The 15,857-nt window shown below is 55.3% G+C and overlaps 1 protein-coding gene and 1 long non-coding RNA gene across 3 annotated transcripts in view; one reads left to right on the top strand and one right to left on the bottom strand.

Annotated features, from left to right (window-relative positions):
* Window positions 1-15,857, top strand: part of FOXK1 (forkhead box K1) — an 81,635-nt gene that overhangs the window by 35,911 nt on the left and 29,867 nt on the right. The window lies entirely within an intron of this gene.
* LOC144227074 (uncharacterized) lies at window positions 2,634-10,033 on the bottom strand. 2 transcript variants are annotated; one of them, XR_013333846.1, is made up of 2 exons: window positions 9,837-10,033; window positions 2,634-2,720 (listed from the first exon to the last, which is right to left on the bottom strand). It is a non-coding gene; the product is annotated as an uncharacterized LOC144227074 (long non-coding RNA). The 2 variants fall into 2 exon arrangements; XR_013333845.1 differs by lacking the exon at window positions 9,837-10,033 and adding an exon at window positions 4,483-4,808.

The following is a 15,857-nucleotide window of genomic DNA, read 5'->3' as shown; positions in this document are numbered from 1 at the left end:
GGACAGTTCCCTAAAACACCCAGGAGGAGCCACCTGTCCAGGGCCTGGAGCCCTCACCTTCCCCAGGTGTCCCCAGCGCTGCCTGGCCTCACAGTGCAGAAGGAAGTGTGCATGAAAGTTATGGAGCCCAGGAGACTAGGGTGGATTTTATCCGCCCGAATGCTGGGGACAGAACATTGTTGAGAACGTGGGTTTCATTCTGTGTGGCAAGGTTAAAAGCTTCTGCAGCAAAACCACATGACCTGAGGGGAGCCCCAGACAGGGACTTGCTGCTCCCTGAGGTTCCGAATGCTGTTCCGACAGCGGGAAGGCCCTTCCAGACCCTGGAGGCACTTCCAGCTCATCCTTCCGAATGCTGTGACTGCTGTGGGCTAAATGACAATGGAGTTGCAGCCTGCTGGAGCGTTAGAGAGGCCACGTCAGCCACACCTTCGTCTGGGCAGGTGGGGGTCGCAGGAGTCACGTCTGTGAGCTAATCCCCACTCGTCTCTGCGAATGCAGAAGACGTAACCGTGTAGCAAAAACGTGTGTGTGCGCCTGTTGTTTTGAGAGTCTCCGCTGGTCTGCTTGGAAAATTGGTCGCTGCTGCTTAGTCAAATAACGTGGGAACAAGTTACTCAGACAGCTAGCGGTGCCGGCTTCGAACCCTGCCCTTGGAGCCCTGGTGATAGTGCGGATTCTCGAGTACTCCATGAGTCCTCGGGTCCCTGATTGCAGACCAAGAAGCCTAGGCGCAGACCACAGGGCTGTCCGGGGCCAGCGTTTGCTCATCTTCCGCCCACACCCTGGTCTGCATTTTCTCCTGCTCCCTGAGCCCATGAAAGGTGGCGAGGAGGCCAGAAGGAGACTTGCTGGGGAGGGCACATGTGCTGCTTTTCTGGCCCAGCTCACTGTGCCTGAGGGCCCTGGGGACACCAGGCGAGCTCAGACATGCCGAACATCTCCTTGCCAACCCCACTTGCACCCAGGGGGACCCGGGCGCTGGCCCACCCCACCACTTCCAGATGGAGCCCATAGAATGTATCTCCAGCTGCTGAGAGCCCCCTGTGTACCTGGGCTGTCCTCGGCCCCGGTCACCGTCTGCTAAGACGGGTGGACGTGCACAGGACATGGGAGGTGGGAAAGGAGGGGCGGGGTGTCCCAGCTCCTCTTCAAGGCTGAGCACCCATGACGGAGGGGCGCTTCCTCCAGCTCACGGGGCGTGTATCACTGGAGGGGCACTTCCTCCAGCACACGGGGGACGCGTCACACTTTGTCCCAGGAGCCTTTGGCTTCTTGCCTTGGGGAGGGCAGGCAGCCAGGAGGAGGCAGAACAGCTTCTCTGCTTTATGTATTGGCCTTTCTTGTAAGATCGCTTCTAATGCTTACTTATTGCGATTTATGAACTTGTGTCCAGTGAATTAAATTTTTCTAAAGTAGATTGGTTTTGTTTTTTAAATGCCATGAGACTGAGATGGGGCCTCCCTGGGCAGTGTTAAGCAAGGGTGGGTGCACAGACTGAGCCACTGAATGGGCCCGGGAGGAAGTTGCCCCATCCCGTGTCCCGGCTGTGAGGGGAGTAGGGTTGAGTGGGGGGAGGGGGGGCAGCACACCTGTCAGCACCCCAGGCCCAGGAGCCATTCACCTCCCAGGTCAGCCACTGCTGGAGCCCTCCGACTCATCTTTTCACAAATTGTGGTGAGAGATACATAACGTAAAATCCGCTGCTCTCACCATTTCTCAGTGTCAGGTTCAGGGGCGTCAAGTACACTTGCACTGCCATGCAGCCATCTCCAACAGCCAGCCGCAGCTCTGGCCCCCTTGAATGCCCCCCCACAGCCCACACTCCCCTTCCTTCCACTCTGTCTCCAGGGTGGCCTCCTCTCGCGCCCCCTTCTGTGTCTGTCATTTCACAAGGCTGCCAGTCCAAGCACGTGTGCCCCTTTAACATATGTGTTCCTGCATGCGTTCCTCCCCCCACCCCCCCCGGCCCTCATCCCCGCTGCCCTCCTGTCCTGCCAGCCCTTCCTCAGCCCTCGCTGTCCCCTGCCTGGAGCACCGTCTACCTTCTTCCATGCGGAGCACTCATTGTCTGCACACTGCATTTCTCCAGGATATTCGTGTTGTTATAATGTGTCATACTTTACATGACATATTCCCCTCCACCCCTCCCCCTGCCTGCCCCGTTAACCTGGAAGGTGAGGGAGGGTGAGGACCGTGCACCCAAGTGTTTCCGCTGTGGCCTGTCACATGTAAGGTTTATCTGGGCCTCTTCCCTGCTGAGCATGTGGCGGCCGGGGAGAACCTGCGTGTCCTCTCCCCCCGCCTCTGCTGACCCATGAGGTGGCTCATGGAGGCTCCCAGAACTTGGTCGGTCCCGGTGTAGAGAGTCATTGCCAGGATGGCCCCTGCAGCCCTGGTCCCCTCCTCCCTTTGCATGTGTGGCTTAGCATCTCTGTGCTCTCAGGTTCCAGCACCTTCTATGTGCGCCGTCCGTACAGGGAGCTCTACTGATATGCTCAGCCCATGTTCGCGGTTGATTCATCTTTCGAGTGTCTTGCCTTCTGATGCGCCTCGAGCCGTTAAGGGATTGAACTGCAGCTCCGACGTGTGGAGATTTGCCACACTTACTCAAATTTCCTTTTTTCTCATCATAAGTTTGTCATTTTTTTATTATAACTCTGCGTAGCCTTCATCTTTTGTGGCTTTTAGAATGGCAGTTTCATCTTGTTCTCTGTCACCTATGAAGCAAGGGATATAAGACGTCTTTTTAACAAGATAACTAAAAGAATGGGCAAAAATTTTCATGTCAGTAACTTTTTAAAGGAGCAGCTGATTGTCTGTGAGACTTCATCTGTCCAAAATGGTTTTTCTCCGGAGGATTCCAGACCGCTAATATGGTAATAAACAGAAAGCTAAAAATCTTTGATACTGAAGTTTATTTGGGAGTTTACTTTAGAAGCCTACATTCTGTAGTTCTTAAAAGGCAAACATTTTTAATGTCATTTCTTTTCTAAGGAGCCAGTTTTTAAGAGAAAGCCCCCCAAAAAGTGCCTTTTTTAGCTATTATGTTCTATACTTCCTTTACTACTTCAGGCATTTTGGTATTAACTGTGCAGTCCGTGGTAATAGAAACTTTGGAAAACATGGAAACGTGGAAAGGAGAGAAGCCACGAGAAGCTGCTTTCCACAGAGACCCCACTGATGCCCTTTGTCCTTGCGTCTGCTTCCTCTTTTTAAAGACCTTAGTGGGAGCTTTGCTGAAACTGCAGATTTGCAACTTGAGGACTGCTGGCAATTGAATCCCGGACCATAAGGAGCCTTTCTTATGTTAATATGTGTTTAGCCAAGGAGGTTAGGACCGCTTTGCCTCTGCTAAGCTAGGAGTCTGCCTTGGGCCTCTTTGCCTGCCTGAGGCTTGAGGAGGGGTGAGGGGAGGTAGGGCGGCCAGGCTGGCCGGAGGCCCATCATCGGGCGGCTCCTGGCTCCTGGCCCGGCTTCCCGTGCTTCCCTCTTATCAGGAAGGAGCCTCCCCACCGTCCTCATTGCACGGAACCAGACCAGATAACGCTCGTGGTAACCAAATGCAGAGTGTGATTGCTGGGTTTTTCTGACTCGTCTTCAGAGTGGGGTGATGGATGGGAAGAGGGCCTGGTGCCCCAGGCCGCGGACTCCTCCTCACAGGAGAGCTGTGTTCCGCGGGCGAGCTAGGAGCCGTGTCCTCCGCGGGGAGAGTGGGCCGAGTCCCCCTGGGGCCCGGGGCAGGTGGGGCAGCTGGCTGTCCAGGCTCACAGACTCGCCATTTTTCTTTAGCACTTTTGATGTGCAGGGGCTACAGGTAATTTTATTGAAACCAAACAGATAACGCGACAGCTCACGAAAAATTCCCCCATGGAAATAGCTCAGCTACTTTACACCCAGACCGAACTCCTTTGCGGTTTCTTTGTAAAATCGCAGAGTAAAACCTAAACATCTCCTGCCTTTGCCCGAGAGAAAAGACGCTGTAGCAGCGCCGGCAGCCCAGGCGGGGCCCAGCGGCCAGCAGGCAGGGAAAGAATGATGCCTTTCCCTCCTCCCCGTTCCCTGTGATGCCATGTGTGCCCATTCGTGTGTCGGGCACACGGGCAGGAGGGTGGGGGCAGGTGCCTCACAGACTCTAGAGGAAAGAAGAGTCTGGAAGTTAGGACCCCGAGGCTAGCGTGCTGGGGAGGGGCGCCTGGAAAGAGGGTCTGCTGGGTTTTTATTTCAGAGAACACTGCTAATGAATAGACCTTGGGGATAAATGGACGTGACCCTGGAGGCGATTTACATAACAATGAAACTAGTTCAGAGGACCTTGCAGGCTGAAACCAGGCCTCTCCCCTGTGGTTATTCCTTATTCCGTGGTGTTAATCTGCTTTTTGACCCACTTTCCCCAGGCCGGTCATTTCTCTCCACACTAAGAAGTACATTCAGAGCTGTGGCTTCTGCACTAGCGGTTAAGGGATGATCGCTGCACTTTACCTGTACCCATCTGTCTGGGAAGGGCCGGTCAGTCCGTCTTTTCCACCTGTGTCCCCTATGCCACATGGTCCTTCTTACTCACATGTGTGGAAGCATATTTTGTCAGTGGTCGTCGATTTTCACATACTCCCCCATTTCTGAGTAAACGCAGGTGAGGAGAAGGAATTGCCCGGCACAGGCCCCTTGGTCAGGATCTGTTCAGAAGGACGAAGCCGGCCTTAACAGGCAGTAGGAATGCGCTCTTTGAAGGGCCTGTGCCTTGAGCCGAATAAAGGAATAAAAGCCTCTTCATATTCTGCTTGGTGCTGACGCTGCTCCCGTGTTGGTGTGTTGGTGTGGGGCTCTATCCAGGATGGCAGGGAGGGCTCTAATCTGAGGCTTTGTGACATCATCTGGTTGGGAGGTGATCCACCCTCCCTTCGGAAAACCGACTCGCTTCCTGAGCTTTTGATTGGTACTGATTTGGGTAAATTGGAAGTGGATCTGGGTTGGGGGGATCAAGGGAGGTGGGGTGGAGCGGGGTGGTGGGGGGCAGACCACTCCCTTAGGAAAGGTTGGAAATGTTGAAATCCAACTTGACCTTAAATTAACCAGTGATTGTCTCTGTATAGTATGGGGTTTGCTGTGGGCAGAGCACTGGATGAGGGGCCTGGGGCACAGCAAACAGTATAACAGAAGCGTTGCGATTTGCCCCTAATGGTAGAAGCTTCGACTTCTTCTTTGTGACCTGGGAGGGAATTTTCTCTGAATGTTTCTGCAGCAGGGCCATGGTATTGCCAACAGTGGGATGTGGCCTGGCCTCACTGCCCTGTGGGCCCGAGTGCCGGCAGGCAGGGGTGATATCAGAGGCCGCCTCTGGAAGAGGTTCATGGGAAACGTTACTTGTGAACACAGCCGGGTGAGCACTGGGCAGCTGTGAACCCTGGAGCCCTGTCCCTGCATCCCCCTGGGCCTTCTCCGTGCTGTTCATGGCCTCAAATGCCGTTTCCACTCCTTGTCTCTCTGACCAGCCCCACGGCCTTCTGGCCGTGCACCCCTCTCCTTCCCGTGCTGTGTACCAGGTGGGGGTGCAGCCCTTCATGGTGGCTCCTCACGTCCTTGTCACTAATGCAGCACCTGTCATGTGGCTATTTATTTGCCCCCCGCCCCCGACTAGGTCACAGGCCCTGCCTTCTAGGAGAAACTGTCATTTACGTTTCTTCTTGGGGCCTGTACAGAGCTGCGCACTTAGCCGGCACCTCATGAGTGTGCCTGGGTGAGTCGTAGGCTGAAGGGGGGTGCCACAGCCCAGGCCCTCTCTGTGCGGGCCCCGGTGACTCGCAAGGGGACCCGGGGAGTGTGGCCCTTTCTGCCAACGTGGGCTTGACCCCGGAGCTCAGGCTGTCATCTGCGAACACAGCGGGTAGTTGCGTGGAGGCGCCTGTGGCCGGCCGGCAGAGAAAGGTGGAAGTGCCATTCACATGATAAAAAATTTAAGCTGTGCTTCGTGCCGTTGGTTTGAACTTCTGAGCAGTGCAGTGCAGTTGCACACATGGTGACGGCTTCTGACCTGAGCTCCTGGCACTGCCCGTGCGCCGTCACCGCTCGCCGACAGCTTACGGGCCCTGGTCTGCTGGTGGTGGGGCCCTGTCCCTGCACCGGGGGTGGGGGGGAGGTGCGCAGACCCGTGCCTGGCACCACCGTGCTGTGCTGAAGAGGGAGGAAAGAACGACAGGAAGAGAAATTCAGTCTCTCGGTCTCTTCGTTTCTGCATCTGAGGAGCTGGAAGGTCAGGGCTTAACCAGAAGCTGTCATTTACTGCCTTGATGTCTGGATGACTTTGGACAAGTGACTCCTGTCCCCTAAGCCTCAGTTTCCTCACCTGTAAAGCAGTGCAGATGCCGACTTCCTTCCCGAGATGGTGGAAGCTTCGGAAAGTTCTGGATGAGTGAGCTTCCTGCCTTAGGATCTGTACCCTTGACTGGCTTCATTTAAAAAGACCCGCACACAGTGGCTTCAGAGACTGTGGCGTTGGTCAGTGTTTTCCTTGACATTTGAACTGGGGCTGGGTCCTGGGGGCTATGTAGGGGACTGTTTTCTACTTTAATTGCCAGATCATGTGGACCCCAGAGAAGCTGTGCCACCAGGCCTGTGCCTCCTGCTCAGCAGGAGGTCTGTCCCATGCTCCAGAGAGAGGGCCACACTCAGGCAGGCTGGCTGCTGGCAGCATGATGCAAGCCTGTCCCCGCGCCCTGTGCAGGTGGAGACTCTGCTTTTAATAGAGACTGAGCTCACGTGGGGCCACCAGTGTCCTCCACATCCTGGTCTGTCCTGCTGCTGTCCTCACTGTGCTGCCATCACCGTGTTGTCATTGTGCCGTCATTGTGCCGTCACTGTGCCCTCACTGTGCCCTCACTGTGTCATTATTGTGCTGTCACTGTGCCGTCACTGTGTTGTCACTGTGTCATCACAGTGCTGTCATTTTGCCGTCACTGTGCCGTCACTGCTGTCACTGTGCCGTCATGGCTTGTCCTCCCTGCTCCACGTGGTTCCTCCTCTGTACAGACATGCACACCTGTCAACACGGCCCCTGGCGCACTTGTTAGACACGGCCCCAGCCCCTGGGTGCTCGGGAAACCAGACCACAGGTTGCAGCCTGGAGAGGGGCTCTGAGCCGGGAAGGGCGCCGAGAACCTGGTGCGCGATCCCTACCCCTTCTGACCCCTGGTCAGCACCTGCTTTTCCTACTGAAACAAACTGGGTTTTGTTTGTAAATCTGGTTCAGCCCCAGAAGCATCGTGCGGTGTTTGTCCTGCAGGGGCCACCAGAAACAGGGATGGGGCTCCTGCGCCGGGAGGGTTTTGTGCAGGGCGGCCCCAGCAGAGCAGGCACATGAGCCACGCACCCATGGGCTCCGTGGCGTGTCAGTCAGAGAGGCTGGGGCGCAGTAACAGGCACGCCCGACGACCCTGCTATGATGGCTGAAACGGGAAGTAGCAGTAGCCAGCCCTTCCCGGTGACGCTGAGGAGTGCTCCCTCCCAGGGGCCACAGAGTCTGCCCACCCAGCCCCTGGGAGGGGACACGGCAGGGAGCAGGTGCACCCCATACACCGGGAACAGAGCCTGGGGGCGCACGTGACCGCACAGGCTGCCGGGAAACGTCGCTTAGCTGCGGCCCCAACAGAAGCAGTGGTTTTGCAGCCAGAGGTCGCTCCAGCAGGAGAGAGCCAGTCTGGATACGGAGGGGAGATGGGCTCGAGTAGAGAAAGATGCGGTACTCTTAGTGGACCTCAGACATGGTGGCAGGTGGCGAGGCTGTGAAGGTGCTGAATTCTGTGGCCCCGGTGCCTCTTGGGGGTTTTCGAGGAGGCACGTAACATGGTTAGCACACACTTAGGACCCCACTCAGCCCCAGCCGGCAGGTAGTTAGGGTGCGGGGGCAGAGTAGAGATGACGGTAGGTACTGCACTTCCTCGACGGTAGGTACTGCACTTCCTCGTCGGTAGGTACTGCACTTCCTCGTCGGCTGGTGATGGGTGCTCTGATGACATGGGCTGACCCACAGCTCTCACCATAACCCCGTGCGGCAGGTGAGAGCTGTAGCCTCCGAACAAGCACGCCGCGGATGCTGAGACGCCAGCCGGCCTTGAGTGAGGTCAGGGTGGGCTTGAGATCCACCGAGCCTGGGATGGGGGGAAGGCCTCTGGGAAGCAGGGGACTGGCCCCCCAGCCAGGAAAGGAGATGTGTGTTTGGAGGGAGGCAGGAGGGCGAGACGCGCAGGGCCGGGTGCGGCCATGAGTGGAGGGAGGGCAGCGGGCGGTCGGAGTGCCTCGGGAGTCCTCTCCTATGAAGTCCAAAACTGGGCTTGATATTCAAGACCGATCGTAAGTACCTGTTATTAGTTCCTGGGTCTGTTTGCCCCTCCGTGCAGATACGTAGGGAGAATGTGCGTGAGGTCCAGGCCTGGGATCTGAAGTGAGACTCAGTGAGAGTGCCCACCAGGGACCCTCCGGTCTGTCCATAGATCCGCGTAGATGGGCTTTCCGGACAGGAGCGAGCCGGGCCCTGTAAACTGCTGTCTGCCCTGCAGACAGTGTGGATGGAGTGAACCCCCTAAGGACAGCCCACTCCTCTGACGAGAGCAGTTCACAGTTTCCGAGTCTTTCCTGGTACCTGCACCTTACAGAATGGCCTCTGCACACGGGGCAGGCGGTTTGCTCATTGACGGGCCCCCCAGAGGAGGAAGGCGCATTTCTCACCAGCCGCCCGGCGTTCTGGTGCCCGAACCTCCCGGGGAAGCAGTGCTAAGAGTTGGCAACATCAAACCACCGCCCTGTGGAGTCTGGATTTATTCCTGTAACCTTGACAATGATCGTGTCCGTCTTCAGTGTAAATGTTCCAGCCATCTGGCTTTCTCTGTACACGCAGCTCAGGCTCTCTGTTCTCTCCCTCGCTAATCTGTTACTCGCATAGGTGACATTTAGTTCTGTTTATACTTGTGAGTGCATTCAAAGCCATTTATGATTAAGCCCTGCTCAAACAGCCAAAGCGAGATTTATTGTCACAGAGCAGGGCTGGTGTGGACAGAGTGCTTGGGGAGGGGGAGGGGGAGTCATTTCTCTGTTCTCTGTGTTTCCAGTTGACGAGACATGACATTTATTTTTAAATTGTGCTCATAGCTCTGTGACTTCTGTAGAACTCCAAACAAGATTTCAATTTAAAATTATGGTAAGAGGGGCACCTGGGTGGCTCAGTCGGTTGAGCCGCTGACTCTTCACAAATTCGGCTCTGGTGGTCATCTCACAGTTCATGGGTTCGAGCCATGCGTCGGGCTCTGCACTGACAGTGAGGAGCCTGCTTGGGATTCTCTTTCCCTCTCTCTCTGCCCCTCCACACCCTCTCTGTCTCTCTCAAAATAAACTTTAAAGAACATAAAAATAGGGGTGCCTGTGTGGCTCAGTCAATTAAGCATCTGACTTTGGCTCAGGCCATAATCTCACAGTTCACAAGTTTGAGCCCCACATCAGGCTCTGTGCTGACAGCTCAGAGCCTGGAGCCTGGTTCAGATTCTGTGTCTCCCTCTCTCTCTCTCTGCCCCTCCCCTGATCTCTCTCTCTCTCTCTCTCTCTCTCACTCTTTGTCAGAAATAATAAATGAATAAACTTAAATAAAATTAAAATTAAAAAACATAAAATTATGGTAAGAAAAGGGATAATAGTACTCCTGAGGGGTGGGCCCCTCCCTGGTCCCCATCGGTTCCTGAACTTCACATCTGGGTTCACAGTCAGATAACCTTGGTTTAGGCAATTTATCCAAATGAATTTGTGACTTAAAAAAATTGTCTTCCTGTCCTATTAATTCTCTGGGTACTTACCTTTTTTAAAAATGGTCAACAGGGGCGCCTGGGTGGCTTAGTCGGTTAAGCGTCCGACTTTCGCTTAGGTCATGATCTCGCGGTTCGTGGGTTCGAGCCCCACGTCAGGCTCTGTGCTGACTGCCAGCTCAGAGCTTGGAGCCTGTTTCGGTCTGTGACTCCCTCTCTCTCTGACCCTCCCCTGCTCACGCTGTCTCTCTCTCTCCTAGAAATAAATAAAACATTAAAAAAAAAAAAATGGTCAACAGAAAAAGTTATTAACTGTTCATAGCCCACCATGTGAGCTTCAAGTAGTGAAAAGCGCTCATTTTATGTGATTATTTCGGCGTGGTTGTGTGCCAGGCCTGAGCTTGGCCCCGGGCAGGGAGGCAGCTGGGGCTCCTGCCTTCGCCACGCCCAGTGCCATGGGAGGACCACTCGGGAAAGAGCCAGGAGGCCATACAGCCCTCACGGCCACTTGTTCAGGGAGAGCCTGGCAGGGGTCGGCGTCCCAAACAAAAGGTTCCGATCTGAAGGCCACTGTCCGTGTGCTTTCTCGCGCCTCTGCAGGAGGTTTCTAAAGTCGTCCTGTTTCGAACGCTGACAAGCACTTGCTTTGTGGCTCCCAGGTCTCATCACTTTCACACAGGCAGAACGTGGACACAGGAGACGCCCGGAGTTGGTGGGGTGGGGGAACCTCCCTTGACCTCGCTGTCTGCAAGCCATGGCCCAGGTGTCAAGATAAGATCCAGGCCTTACGCTTGTGTCTGAAAGTAGGGGTGCTTTTTTTTTTGCTTGTTTCGCTTTCACAAGGCACATTTTACAAATGTTGAGTTAAAGGTTTTCTGAAAGGTGATATGTTCAAAACTCAAAGGGAGGGGCACCAGGGTGCCTCAGTCAGCTGAGCGTCTGACTCTTTGTGATCTCACGGTTCATGAGTTCAAGCCCCGAACCAGGCTCTGTGCTCACAGTGCAGAGCCTGCTTGGGATTCTGTGTCTCCTTCCCTCTCTGCCCCTCCCCTGCACGCTTTCTCTCTCTTTCAAAAATAAATAAACTTTTAAAAACAAACAGGAGCGCCTGGGTGGCTCAGTCTGTTGAGTATCTGACTTGGGCTCAGGTCACGATCTCGCAGTTTGTGGGTTCAAGTCACATGTCAGGCTCTGTGGTGACAGCTCAGAGCCTCGAACCTGCTTCGGATTCTGCATCTTCCTCTCTCTCTGCTCCTCCCCTGCTCGCGCTCTGTCTCTCTCTCAAAAATAAACATTAAAAGAAATTTTTTTAAACAAACAAAAAACTCACAGGGTGTGCAGTCCACAATCTTTCTCTTTCATCCTGGCTTCACTCCCAGATAATCTGTTTCTGGTTCCTTGTGAGCAGCTGTCCTTTCCGCCCTGACTTCCTCCCTGCCCCCAGAGCCAGGATTAGCATAATGTTTTCATGCTTGCTTTCAGCAAGATTGTGTGCACGTGGAAGTGTGCACAGAGCACAACCCTGCCCCACGTCTTCCTTCCTGGCGGCAGGAACCAAATCCACAACAACAAAACCCAGGCTCTGTGTAGGAGTGAGGAGGTCACTCTTCCGGTCAACTGAATTTCTTGACTATGTCTAATACAGAAAGTGCTCAATGGGATCGTAGATGGAGTCGTGCATGGCATGTGGGCATTTCACCTCAAGGCACGATCCCAATGGTAGGTAGCTTCCATTGGCTGGCAAAGCACGTGTCTGAGGGTCGCTGCTGGTCAGGGTCAGGGTCAGGGGTGATGTGGGGCCCAGATGTGGAGGCACCCGCGGAGGCCCAGGCGTGGTTCACGGCGACCCCGTCTGCACACCCCACCCTGCCGGCCGCCCTGCCTTCCGGCGGCCTGGCTGGGACTCGGGCCTTCTGGCTGGTGGCAGAGGCTGGAATGCCTTCTGTTTATCTGCAGTCAGCTCCGGACTTGAGCGGAGCCAAGTTTGGAATGAATGAATAGGATATTTTGAAATACGCTGGTGTTGTGAAATATGAAACTTGCAAGCTCTTTGTTTCCCTCTGTAACCGACTGATAGGAGCTGGGTCTGGCCAAGTGGCTTTGCGGGGCCTGAAGTCGTGCGTCCTCTGACAGCTCACGGCCAGGAGCCACAGGGGCTCCGGAAAGAGTGCTCATGGAGGGGAAAACGGCAGCAAGAAGCAAAATCCTTCTAGGGGCTGTTCCCAGACTTCATCCTGGACCCTGCCCTCTGGATCTTGTCATTAAAGGACCAGAAATCAGGGCCGGAGAATCAGGTGCCTCTCTCTCGAGTCCCAGTGGAACAGGGGCCATGGCTTTCCACGTCGTAAGAGTGCACAGAACACGCCAGGCCAGTCGGCCTGGAGGGAGGGAGGAGGGGATAGAGCCCATGTGCCCTGGGGACAAGGCCACCAGGCGGGCTCCGGTTGTGCACACGCAGGGAGGCACACACAGTGCAGGTGGGCCCAGTGCGCCAGTGGCCCACGAGCAGCATGGCGCCCACCTTACACACCGGGGCTGTCACAGGTGAGGAGCCAGGGCGCTGATGGCGCATTGCAGTCTCATGGGTCATTTTAAGCGGATTGCTTGATTCTTTTTTTTTTTTTTTAATGAAAGTTAAAACTGATTGTTGGTTTGTGTCTGGTTTTCCAGGTGACACGGCTCTCTGGGCAGAAGGGAGGCGTGTGCAGTGTGGAGCTCACGTGCTGGGATGCTGGGACGGGACTACCCTGCTCTCTGCCCTCCCACTCCCCGCTGGTGCCCTTTGTCTCTCGGGCGTCTGTGTTCATCTGGGATCAAGTCCAAATTGCTAGTACGCTGCCGTGGCTTTCGCCTTAGCGGATCCAGCTTCCTTGCAGAGTAATTGGGACTTGCACAGGCCGTGGTGGGAGCACGGCCCTCGAGTTGGGGATGTGAGCTCTGGGCTCGGGCTCATTGACGTTAGGCTATTTTTTCTGAGCGTGAAGCATCTTCACCTTCTCCTCTTCTCTTCCTGGTAAGCGTACCGACTGCTGTGCAGACGCGCCACCCTACACGCTACCCTCCAAGTGATGCTCCAGGCTCGCGGCAAAGGAGAGGAAGGGCCCCTGCCTGGGGAGACCCCGTCGCCAGCCTGGCCTTCCTCAGTGGGTCCCGGCTCCACATGCTCACTTCTCGTTTTGAAATAATTAGATTCATGGGAAATCACGAAAGCATTTCATGACGCGGTCTCTCATGTATGGCACCCAGTTGCCCCACCTGTTAGATCATACGTGGTCATAAGGCAGAACCAGCCAGGAGGCTGACGTGTCACAGTGTGTGCGTGGCTGTGTCACGTGGCCACACACGTAGATCCGTGGGACCACCACCTCCACGAGACACACGACAGTCCCAGCACCAGGCAGCCGTGCCTGCTGCTGTCCCTACAGCCACACCTGCCTTCACGTCTATTCTCCAGCTCTGGCGCTTGTCATCTAGGGTTATGCAGTTTTTAGATGCCACATCACACCTTCCATGCGGGTGTCGCATGTCCCAGCAACCTGTGGCCTCTACTGCCAAGGCAGCTGGGTCCCACGGAGCGGCTTCGCCTGCTGAGGGACATCTGCAGATTCGGGGTTACCCGTAGAGCTGCTGGGAATTGCCGCGCCCAGGTGTGCAGTGGGTGGGAGCCAGGCTCTAACTGCAAAGTGGCACCGCTGGCGTGTGTTTAGGTGAAAATGCTGCCACTTTCTGTTCACACCGCCAGTGCGCAGACATCCCGCCTGAGTCTGGGGTACCAGTTTGTGTTGCAGCCATTCCGCTGGATGTGCAGCGAGATGGCCCAGCGGGGTCTGCACTGACGACGTCGGTGCTCGCCTCCCGTGGGCCCCTCTGCCTCCCGTGGGCCCCTCTGCCGTCCATGGGCCCGTTTGCTGTCCGTGGGCCCATCTGCCTCCCGTGGGCCCCTCTGCTGTCCGTGGGTCCCTCTGCCATCTGTGGACCCCTCCACCGACATGCCTTTTCGTGCTTCCTGTCCACCTTCTGACTGAATGGTTTGGTTTTTACCACTGAGCTTTGAGACTTGTTAGGCCCATGGGTGTGAGCCTCTGCATGGTGTGCAGTGGGAGTGCCTTCTGCCGGCTCCCACCGACTCAGGCCAATGGTTTCGATGGTGAAATCCGGGTTCTTGATTTTTTTTTTTCTGGACCATGCTTTTGGTGTTGTGTCTAAGAACTCCAAGCTCCAACTCCCAAAACTTTTTTTGAATTTTGACTTTTTCCTCCTGTAGAGAATGCATTGTTTCCCATGGCTGTTTTCAAGACAGATGAGTGTTCTGAGGGTCAGTGTGGATTTCTTTGGGTTTATACTACTTAGGATTCATGCGTGGTCTTGAATCAGTAGGTTTACATCTTTTGCCATATTTGAGGAACTGTCAGCCATTCTTCGACTGTTCCCCCAACATCTGTTCTCTTCTGGGGCCTGCGCCACATGGATGTTCAATCTTATCCAAAGTCCCATGCGTCTCTGAGAGCTCGTTCGCCGACTCTCAGCCCCTCTCCTATCTGTTTCTCTGGGTGGGTGATGGTCCTTCCAGCCTCGGGGTGTGGACTCCTTACTCCGCTGCTCACCCAGCACTGACCTCCGTTGCCTCGCTCTGAAACCCATGGCTCTTCGTCTTGTGCTCTCTCCTGAGGTGCTCTGGGTCTTTCCTCTGCGCCAGCACATCTGTGCATATCTGTAATCACGTGTTGAAACTCTCACGGTGGCCGCTTTAAAATCCTCATCACAGGGTCCTGACAGGACTGTCATCCTGCCTTGGTGTCTGTTTTCATTTGACATCTTCCTCATCGCTGGTGTGACAGGTGGTCTTTATGGAAACTGGACGTTTGGCATATAACGTGTGAAGACTTTGGGTCTCCTTTGAATCCTGTATTTCATCAGGTCTTCTCTGATACCACGCCGGTGGGCACCCTCGGGGTCACCCCTTGCTCCTTCATGCGGTCTCCGTGGACACTGAGGGCGTGCCCCGTGACACGCATTGTTCCCAGCCCGGGCCAGCCTGCATCTCACGCTCTGCACTGGCCTGTGGTCCCTGAGCCCTCAGGGGACAGCGTGCACCCCTGTCCCTTGTGGTACCCCAACCCTCGGAGGACAGCGTGCACCCCTGTCCCTGGTGGGGAAGGCTTGTATCCCTGGCCCTTGGTGCACGTAGCCTGGTTTGCAGGGACTCACGTCCACCGTGGGTCTGTGGCTGCCTCTCCGGCCTCAGCAGAGCGAGGCCTCGCATATGCCCAGCCTCACTGTCCATCTGTCTATCTGTCTGCAGTGTCGTCTCTTCCTTGCCTCCTGGCTCAGGGTCCTTCCTCCCTGAGAGCAGAATGCTTCTTAGAATCAGACGTGTTGTAAACTCTATAAACTCCACGTCATAATCTTCATGTTTAGGTAGGTCTTATCTGTCCTTCAATTAAATTTTGTAATTTTTCTCCATGAAAGCCTTGCATATCTCTGTGACTTTTTTGTTCGTTTCTGTGATTGTTACCATTGTCGCCGTTGGCGTCTTCCATGCAAGTCACTTTCTGCTGTGACCCTCCAGGTGTGGGCCCTTGTCTGTGAAGCCTGTTTCTGTCCAGATCTGGCTGTGGTTTTATCACGAAGGAGCGCAGACTCAGGCCGGACCTGCGCTTCAGGGCACTGTGTGTTCTAGTCAAAGCGGACAGAAACACCCCCCCGAGTTTCCCAGCTGGCCCCTGCGGCCCTGTGGCCTCTGTCGGTAATGTGACACCCCTGCCCCCGCCCATGGCCTTGGTGGGAAGGTGGCATTCCCTGTGACAACTGGGCCTATTTCCTGTAGGCAGGAGGTAGGGATTCTGGAAAACAGCCTTAATTCCAGTCTTGAAGCTTAGTAGCCAGATCCCTGATCCCAGCAAGAGTTTTGTTCAACGTGGGGAATGAACGGCTCCAGCCCTCCACCCGGGAGAGTCCTGAGCCCACAGCCTGCAGACAGTTCCTTTTGCCTCCCCTTCACCAAGTGCTGGCGCACCTCTCGTGTGCCGGGCCCCGGATACCACAGTGAGCAGGCCAGGCCCAGCCCTGTCC

Source organism: Crocuta crocuta, unplaced genomic scaffold (genome assembly GCF_008692635.1).
Source record: "Crocuta crocuta isolate KB4526 unplaced genomic scaffold, BGI_CrCroc_1.0 scaffold273, whole genome shotgun sequence".
Classification (NCBI taxonomy): Eukaryota; Metazoa; Chordata; class Mammalia; order Carnivora; family Hyaenidae; genus Crocuta; species Crocuta crocuta.
This window is presented reverse-complemented; position numbering and strand designations above follow the sequence as displayed.